Source organism: Gossypium arboreum, chromosome 9 (assembly GCF_025698485.1).
Source record: "Gossypium arboreum isolate Shixiya-1 chromosome 9, ASM2569848v2, whole genome shotgun sequence".
Classification (NCBI taxonomy): Eukaryota; Viridiplantae; Streptophyta; class Magnoliopsida; order Malvales; family Malvaceae; genus Gossypium; species Gossypium arboreum.
Genome location: NC_069078.1, coordinates 46,311,871 through 46,320,204, shown reverse-complemented (window position 1 = coordinate 46,320,204; position 8,334 = coordinate 46,311,871). Strand labels below are relative to the sequence as shown.

Sequence of the window (8,334 nt, the reverse complement as noted above, 5' to 3'; positions counted from 1 at the left end):
ATAATTAACATGTTTCATCTTGATTATCTGAAGGTAATAAGAGTTTAGTTGCTAAATGCTTCATCAAACTACAACCAATTTATTAAAGACTATTGAGATATATGTTTGCATCAATGATATAACCAATCATTATTGAGATTTTGTTTTGATTAGAATCTAATCATGTTGATTTATTATATTTTATTCATGTTTAATGTTTTTCCATTTGATCTTTAATTTTAATTTTTAGTTTCAAAACATCTCTTTTGAATTTTGGTTTACTTTATTTATTGAAGGAATATAATTTTTATCAATATTATTGGATACACCTGCATCGTGCTCATTATATCTACAAAACTTTATATTTTTAGTAAAATTTTATGTTTTATTGAATTCTAACACCATTATAAATCCTCTTTTATTATTAATAAATAGATCGATCAAGGAAAAAAAGTAATTTTGAGATTATAAAACATAAATAAAAAGAGTACATTCCTTAAGATAGTTTGATGCCATGTTGTCCCCATTATTACGCACTTTATTAGTCTTGTAGATGATATATTGGTATAGCAAGCAAGTGCTTGGCCCTTGGGGCCGTAAGGCCAAGCTTCTCACTCATGCTCAAGTCACTAGGCAACATGCCATCAGGTAACTCCCATTCAAAGCAGTGCACCAACTGAGCCAAAACAAGGCGAACATTCGTTAACCCCATTTGCATTCCTAGACATCCTCTACGACCTGATCCAAATCTAAAAATTATGTCCTCGAATGTCTATGTTGCTATTGACAAATCTTTCAGGAAAAAAATCGTTGGCATTATCAAACTACACATTCGAATCTCGACCAATTGACCATGTATTTATCAAGATACGAGACTTTTTTGGAATATAATATTCATTTATCGTAATATCCTCCAGTGATTCGTGAGGTATTAGGAGTGGTGCCACTGGATGCAACCTTAAGCATTCTTTCAAAACCATATCTAAGTAGGTTAATTTTGGTAAATCTCTCTCTTCGACCATTCTAGCCATCCCAACAACACCTTCTAACACTTTTTGGAGATGTGTTTTGACTCGTGGGTACTTTAAAATTTCAGAAAATGCCCACTCAATCACCACTATTGATGTGTCAAGTGCACTTGTAATCGTGTCGAGTATTATAGCTTTGATATTTGTTTGATTAATGATGTATAGTTGTGATTCATTATTTGGATTCATAGGTTGATCCAAATGTGAAAGCATCACATCAATGAAATCATGATGTTGTTTTTTCTGCCCTTTATGTTTATCTTGTTGATGCTCATCGATTATCTCCTCCAAAAAATTGTCACAACCCTCTCTTATTGCTCAAACTGTGGTATCAGATATTGGCTCAAGTATATATTAGATTTGTTAGTTGGTTGAACTTCATTTCATATGATCTAAAATAAATGGGAGGCAAAAACTACAATGTCCTTGTCATGAAAGTGGTTGTGTTTTCCGTCTCATATACACTTCCACTTTTTTTCTCAGTTTCAAATTGATTCAAGCAATACTATGAAAGTGCAAATTTACTGTATTATAGTTATGTGAGTAGTTCAGTTATCTTTTTTTTTTAAAATAATTTGTTCAAATTTAATCATATTTACAATTCTGAAATAAAGTTATGATGTACATCTAATTTAAAGCAACGAGAAAATATAAATTAAAAGAACTTCAAAAGAAATTTTTTAAATTATATAGTAGGATAAAAGCAACCATGAAACTGTATCATGAGAAACTAAGGTCCTAAAAAAACCTAAGGCCCTAATGCCTTTTTTATGAGGGTATTTTTTCTTAACAATGGTTAAATTTCATTTTTGATACTTTTACTTTTTTTAGATATACAATAATAGTTAAATTTTAGTTTTCATCCCTATATGCTTTATTTCTTATATAAATTGTTATATAAATTTTTATCATGTAAAGCATTTCTTATATAACGCGCATCTAAACTTCATTTACCATCAAGGTTGAAAAGTATTTTTCAATTCAAATCATGATTTCAAATAAAAAATAGAGGTAAACAAGTAGCTTTCGAAATCAATTCATGTCTTTAAACTAAGATTTTAAGCTGAGCAAAAAAGCTAAAAAGTTCAGCCTTTTGCTTTTATAAAAGTGTTTTTGGCTGAAATTAATTTCTCATTCTCATTAAAAAACTCCAACATATCTTCTACTTTACAATACATGTCTAAAATAGAGATATATCTAAAATAGACTCTCTTGTTTTTTCAAAAACACTTTTTGACAGCAATAGTATATACTGTCAAACTTTTATAAATCACTTCTCAAAAATATATTTCGACGACACTTTTTAAAATCACTTTTTAACCTAAATGCTCAATTAGTCATAACTCTTTTTTTTATATTATAAGATAATTGTTAAATTTTAATTTTGACCCCTCCACTTGTTTTTTCAGATTATATAACAATGGTCAAATTTCAATTTTAACCCCTATATTACACTTAAGTTTGAGATTAATCTCTATATTTTAATTTTTGCATAATTTGCTAACTCAACTATTAGAATGTTATTAGTTAGTCTAAATGTATTATTCTAATAAAAAATATTAATATGAAATTTAAGAGTTTTTAACATCATTAAATCTTTTGTTAAATTTAGGTCCATTGCAATGTCCTTTTTGTTAATGGCTACCAAGTATTTTTTTAAGAATCAAGATGGCATATAATAAAATTTAATGAAACTTTTGAAATGTTTTAACAATTAGACTTGGATTTTTAAATTAAGAAAAATAAGAGAGACTAAATTCTAAAAAATAAAATATGAAAATTAAGTTTCAAATATATGAAAAATTAGCTAATTTTTTTAATCCAATGTCAAACTAGTTGAAAACTAATAGATAAAGAGTCAGGAATCGGTTATAGACGGTTGTCTAATAATATTAGGTTTTCATCATTAATTAATTTGTTACTTTTTTTTTTTTGAAATCCACTAAGGGTCGCTAATCAATTAAGGAAAAATTAACTTCTCTTAAACTGTATAGAACCTGATCTTCAATTTTAATTTTAATGCGATAATATGCAAGATGAAAATTATGTTATGCATATAGAAGACAGATGAATAGAGATACCTGAAGATCAAGTGGAGCAAGGAACGACACATAATCTGCTATGTTGAAATGTCCTGATAACCTAAGGCTCTCTTGAATAAGCGGTTTCAAGTCGAATTTATCATCTTTACTTCGGCCTATGATCATTCTATACATGATATTCTCCATCAATTCAACTGCCTTGGCACTAATATCCACCACTTGGCCACTTGCCGCTGCCCTCTTTATCCAATCCACCAACGACTCCACCTCCCTCCTCCTAATCGACTCGAACAATTCTACTTTTGATGAACTAAGAAGTTGCAGGGTGCGCCATTTCCTCACTGTGCGCCAGTACGACCCGTATGGTGCAAAAGCCAAGCCTTTGTTACCGTAGGAGACGTAATCAGCGAATTGGAGTTTAGGCCTACTGGCAAAAACAACGTCGTGGATTTTTAGAAAGAGCTCCGCTGCTTCAGGTGATGACACCACAATTGTTGGGACATTGCCTAGCCTTATTGACATTATTGACCCATATTTTTTGGCTAAGTTGCTAAGGCTTCAGTGTCGGAGCTGGCCTAGCATGTGGAGGTTTCCGATGACTGCGAGGTGATGATAAAGAAAGAAATCAGAGTTGTGAAGAAGGTTAAGAGAAGGGCATATGTTGAGATTGAAGATGCCATTATAGCTCCAGAAAAGAGATGATGGGACTTCAGAGAAGGGTTTGTAGTAAGATTTATATTGCTATGTTGTGGGGCTTGAGAGGTGGGATTGGTAAGCTTTTATATTGCTATTTTATTACCTAACTGGACATGTCCTTATAAATTAAATATTAAAAATTTAAATTTATTTTTTAATTCCGTTAATTATAAAATTTAAAAATTATTAAAAAATCATACATAAAATTAGGGGCGAGCATTCGATCGAATCGAATGAAAAAATTTTGAGTTAATCGAGTTGATGAATCATATTTTATCATCCTAATTTGATTTGAAATTTTCTCGAATCGAGTCGAGTGAGATGGAATTCGAATCGAATCGAATCGAATATATTTGTTCGAGTTAAATTTTAAAAAATAATTTTGGGTCCTTGTAACCACTGTCACCCATAGTAATAAAATTTGCCCACCTTAATTAAAATTTTTATTAACTTTCATCACCTCATAATTTATTTATTAATCTTTTATATATGGGTTAGCTTATTTGCTTGCTTAGTTGTTTTAATTATCTTGATTCTTGTCACTATGTATTTTGGAATTAAAAATATATTAAATGTAAAAATGTGATTTTTAATAAAATTATTTTAAAGATAAAATGTGAAATTGATACCAATATAAAATTTTAACATAAATATTTAATGGCATAATTAATAATTCAATTTTAATATAAATATTCAATATGACTAAGCAATTCAATAATATAAATAATATAATATGTGAAATTTAATTTAATAATATAAATAGTAGATATAAATAAAATTATTACTATTTATGTTTAGTGATTTTTTAGATAATTTTGATTTTTTATTTTAGAGTAAAGGGTGAGAAGTAAAATTTAGGGAAAAATAAAAAGTTTTGGGGATAAAAGTTTGAGGAAAGTAAATAGGGGAATAAAATTTTAGAGGAAAATATTAAAAAAAATTGGGGGAGGGGAGGAATGTATTTGGTGTAGATTGGAGGTGGGATTGAAAGGTTTTTAAGGGAAAAGTGGGAGGAGTAAAAATTATGGGGAAAATAAAAGCTTTTGAGGGTTTTTGAGAGTAAAATTTTGAGAAAAAGTAAATGGGAGAGTAAAATTTTGGTGGGAAAATTTTGGTGAGAAATAGATTTTGGGTAGATTGGGGGTTGGGATGGAAGGGGTAAAAGTTTTGGGGAAGTGGGAAGGAGTAAAAGTTTTAAGGGAAAAGTAGAAATGTTTGGGAGTTTGGGGTAAAAATATAAAATATTATAGTTTGATATTCGAATTATTCGAATTATTTGAGTTATTCGAATTCGAAAACTTAACTCGATTCGAACTGGAAATTTGAAAAAAAATCGAGTTGACTCGAGTAACTTGATTAACTCGAATAACTTGATTCGTTTAACTCGAAATTCAATTTTTTTTCGATTTTTTAGAGTCAAATCGAGTTTTGTTCACCCTTACATAAAATTAAAAGGTTATACAATTTTAAAATTATAAATATTTATTAAAAATAACAATACCGAACTAACAAAAGAGTAGGGTAAATTTTTTAAAAATCTTATAACTATTAGAATTTAATGGATAAATATTTATATTTTTAATAAAATTTTATAACTTTATAAGTTTTGTTTATAATTTTATGATTTTTAAAATAATTTGGATAAACTTCCTAGTTGGTCACCTAATTTTTAGGGTATTTTCATTTTAGTCACCTAAACATTAATTCTCTAATGATGTTAACTATACACGCCACTTCATATTTGCACTTTCATTTCAGGTCACTAATTTACTCAATTTTCAAAAAATAAACTAAAATGAAATCTAAAATATAGTACAGAGTTTTGCGGTACTTTTGCCAGCTACTCTCTAACATCCACAAATATGAAAAATTATTAGGTAAATCATTCTTATCCAGTAATATATTATTATGTAAAAACATTTTACATATCACTAAAACTTCTTCAAGCTCACTCACCTTCAATTTTGGCTTATTGTTTTTTTTTCTCTTCCAGCGATTCTTCCTGCAACTTTCATTTCTCATATTTCGAATGATGATGGAAACATTTAAGCTTATATTTGTTTTCTTCATCTCTTCAAAGCCTCGACTTTTTTTTCTTGTCAAATCCTAGATTTTTCACATTTAACCATAAATGTTTTCATAGTTTCTCTAATTTCTAGATTTTTTAAAATGTAATTAATTTTTCTACTACAAATACCTTCATTTTTCGCCAATGACTCCATTTTCTTCCGATCCCTACATTTTCTTTTATTATTTTGAAACCCATGGAATAATTACAACAATATTCTTCACTTGAAAAATATATTTAATCAATTGATAATAAATAAATTCGATTCAAAATTAGAAAAAGCTTACCGGCTTTTTGAACAATTTATCGAAATAAATTGCAATAATTATATATATGCAATTTTGAACAATCTTCTTTACATTTCTAGAAAAAAATTAGTTGAAGCAATTATTTATAAAATAAAAAGAAATTAGATAAAATTGAGATAAAAAATCAAGTTTAAATTATAGTATAGAAAATGAATTAAAAAATGAAAACAAATTTCTGTTCTTTAAATTGAATATAACCTTTATTAAGCTACACATATTAAACGCGAAAGTAGCATAATTGCTCCGGTAAAACGTACCAAACTATTAGGCAAAATTATGCGCTGCATTGCACTTAATTGCAAGTGAATCGTCAATTCCTAGTATGTATTTGGTACCAAAAAAGCATTTCTAATTGCACGGTCAACGAATCTATGCACATATTTCCTGACATTGGTTCATTTGCAGCCTTACAAATATGCTTGCAACTATTAACATCAAAATGGAAAAAACTTTTCAAACCCTGTCGAAACATTTTTTAAGAGGTTTTAAAAATCGGGGTTCGACTTTAAAAACGAAAACAAGAATCGCCACCAATATTTTTAAGTGTGATTGGATCACCTTTAAAACATTTTGTTTTAAAATCATTAGTTTTGGTCTACGAAATCAGAAAATGGGTTCGAGAGCCGGTTACGTACGAGGAAAGGTTAGCACCCTTGTAACGCCCAAAAATTGGTACCTAATTGATTATCAAATTGTCCTTAATGTCGAAAATTTAACAAAAATTTAAGATGTAATCCTCTTTACAATATTTTGATTTTGAAAATTAGGGTTCACTTGTATCAAATGAATCAAAATATTACATCCAATAAATTAGGACGCACTATTTTAAGACATTCGAGACTAAGCTAACCATTTTTGAAAATCCCTATCTTGAGACGTCAAAACGTCATATCCAGTAAGTTTGGACACAACGCTTTGAAATTTCAAGACAAATGCTCGTATTTTGAAATCCTTTAAAAAGTTTTAGAAAGGTGCTTGACTATTTGAACTCAACGAGAAAAGTGGCAACCCAGTAAGTTAGGGCACTACCTTTCTCGAAGTTTCCAAACATTAAGCATTGCTTTTATTTTTATAAAACTTTTAAATATTGTTTTAAATGATCTTTTAGAGTGACAATTCTGTATTACAAAACATAGATATTCAACTAACGTATATTGCAAAATATTATAACACTTTATACAAATGCAATCACTATATATAAAGGGCAAAATAGAATAATAAAAATAATCATGCTAAGCAAATAGGAATATACCCAAAAGAAAACATAATAAATGCACTAATTATATACAATATATCATAAATAAAATATTAAATAATATAAAAAACATGGTCAATATTAATGTGTAAAATATGTATGAGTAAAAATAGATGACATGCATAGAAAATGGATAAATAGAATCTACATAAAATATAAAATATATAATCCAATAATTTAATGTACACATGAATGGATTAATAAATGAAATGATGCATATAATACAATATATCAATGTACATATATAAAAATATGCATCTGAAAATAAATTATAAAAGTCTAAGATATTACATAACATATAAAATACATAACATAACAATAATACATTAATTCTAAAGTAAAAACAAATATTGTATAATAATTGTAGAAGCCCAAATTGCCCGAGCCCGATTATATCAAAACCCAACCAAACCTCTAAACCCACTAAAACCCTTAACCCATGACCCATTTACATCTACCCAAACCCATTACAAAACCTAAATATTAAACCCAATTCAAAAGCCCATTAAGCCCTCCCAAAAAAAAAACCTAACCAAAAAAAAAAAAAGAAAAAAACCTAACCCAAAAAAAAAAAAAACCTAACCCCCCCAAAAAAAACCAAGAAACCCTAGCCACCTAACCACTTTCCCACTTGCCCCATTTTTCCTCCCATTTTTGATATCCATTGTCTACCACTACCACCTACAAAATAGAAAAAGAAATAATAGAAAATCATGTAAAAGATGGCTATAAAAAGCCATTCAAAAATCATGTAAGGAGGATTTTTACAAAGATTGAAAAAAAAAAAACATAAAAATCCCTTCAAATTTTGAACACAAAAGAAACATCAATAAAAAGGTTGCATCTTTTTCTTTTTTCCTCTTCTTTCGAATTTTTTTTTCTTTTTTTTGTGTTGTTTTTGTTTTCTTTCTTTATATATACATATATTGTTAAAAATTTTACCTTTTCCGCCACAGTG

At 28.3% G+C, this 8,334-nt stretch overlaps 1 pseudogene; it reads right to left on the bottom strand.

Moving 5' to 3' along the window:
* Positions 1-520: 520 nt before the first annotated feature.
* Positions 521-5,967, bottom strand: LOC108455212 (cytochrome P450 CYP736A12-like; annotated as a pseudogene).
* Positions 5,968-8,334: the final 2,367 nt, after the last annotated feature.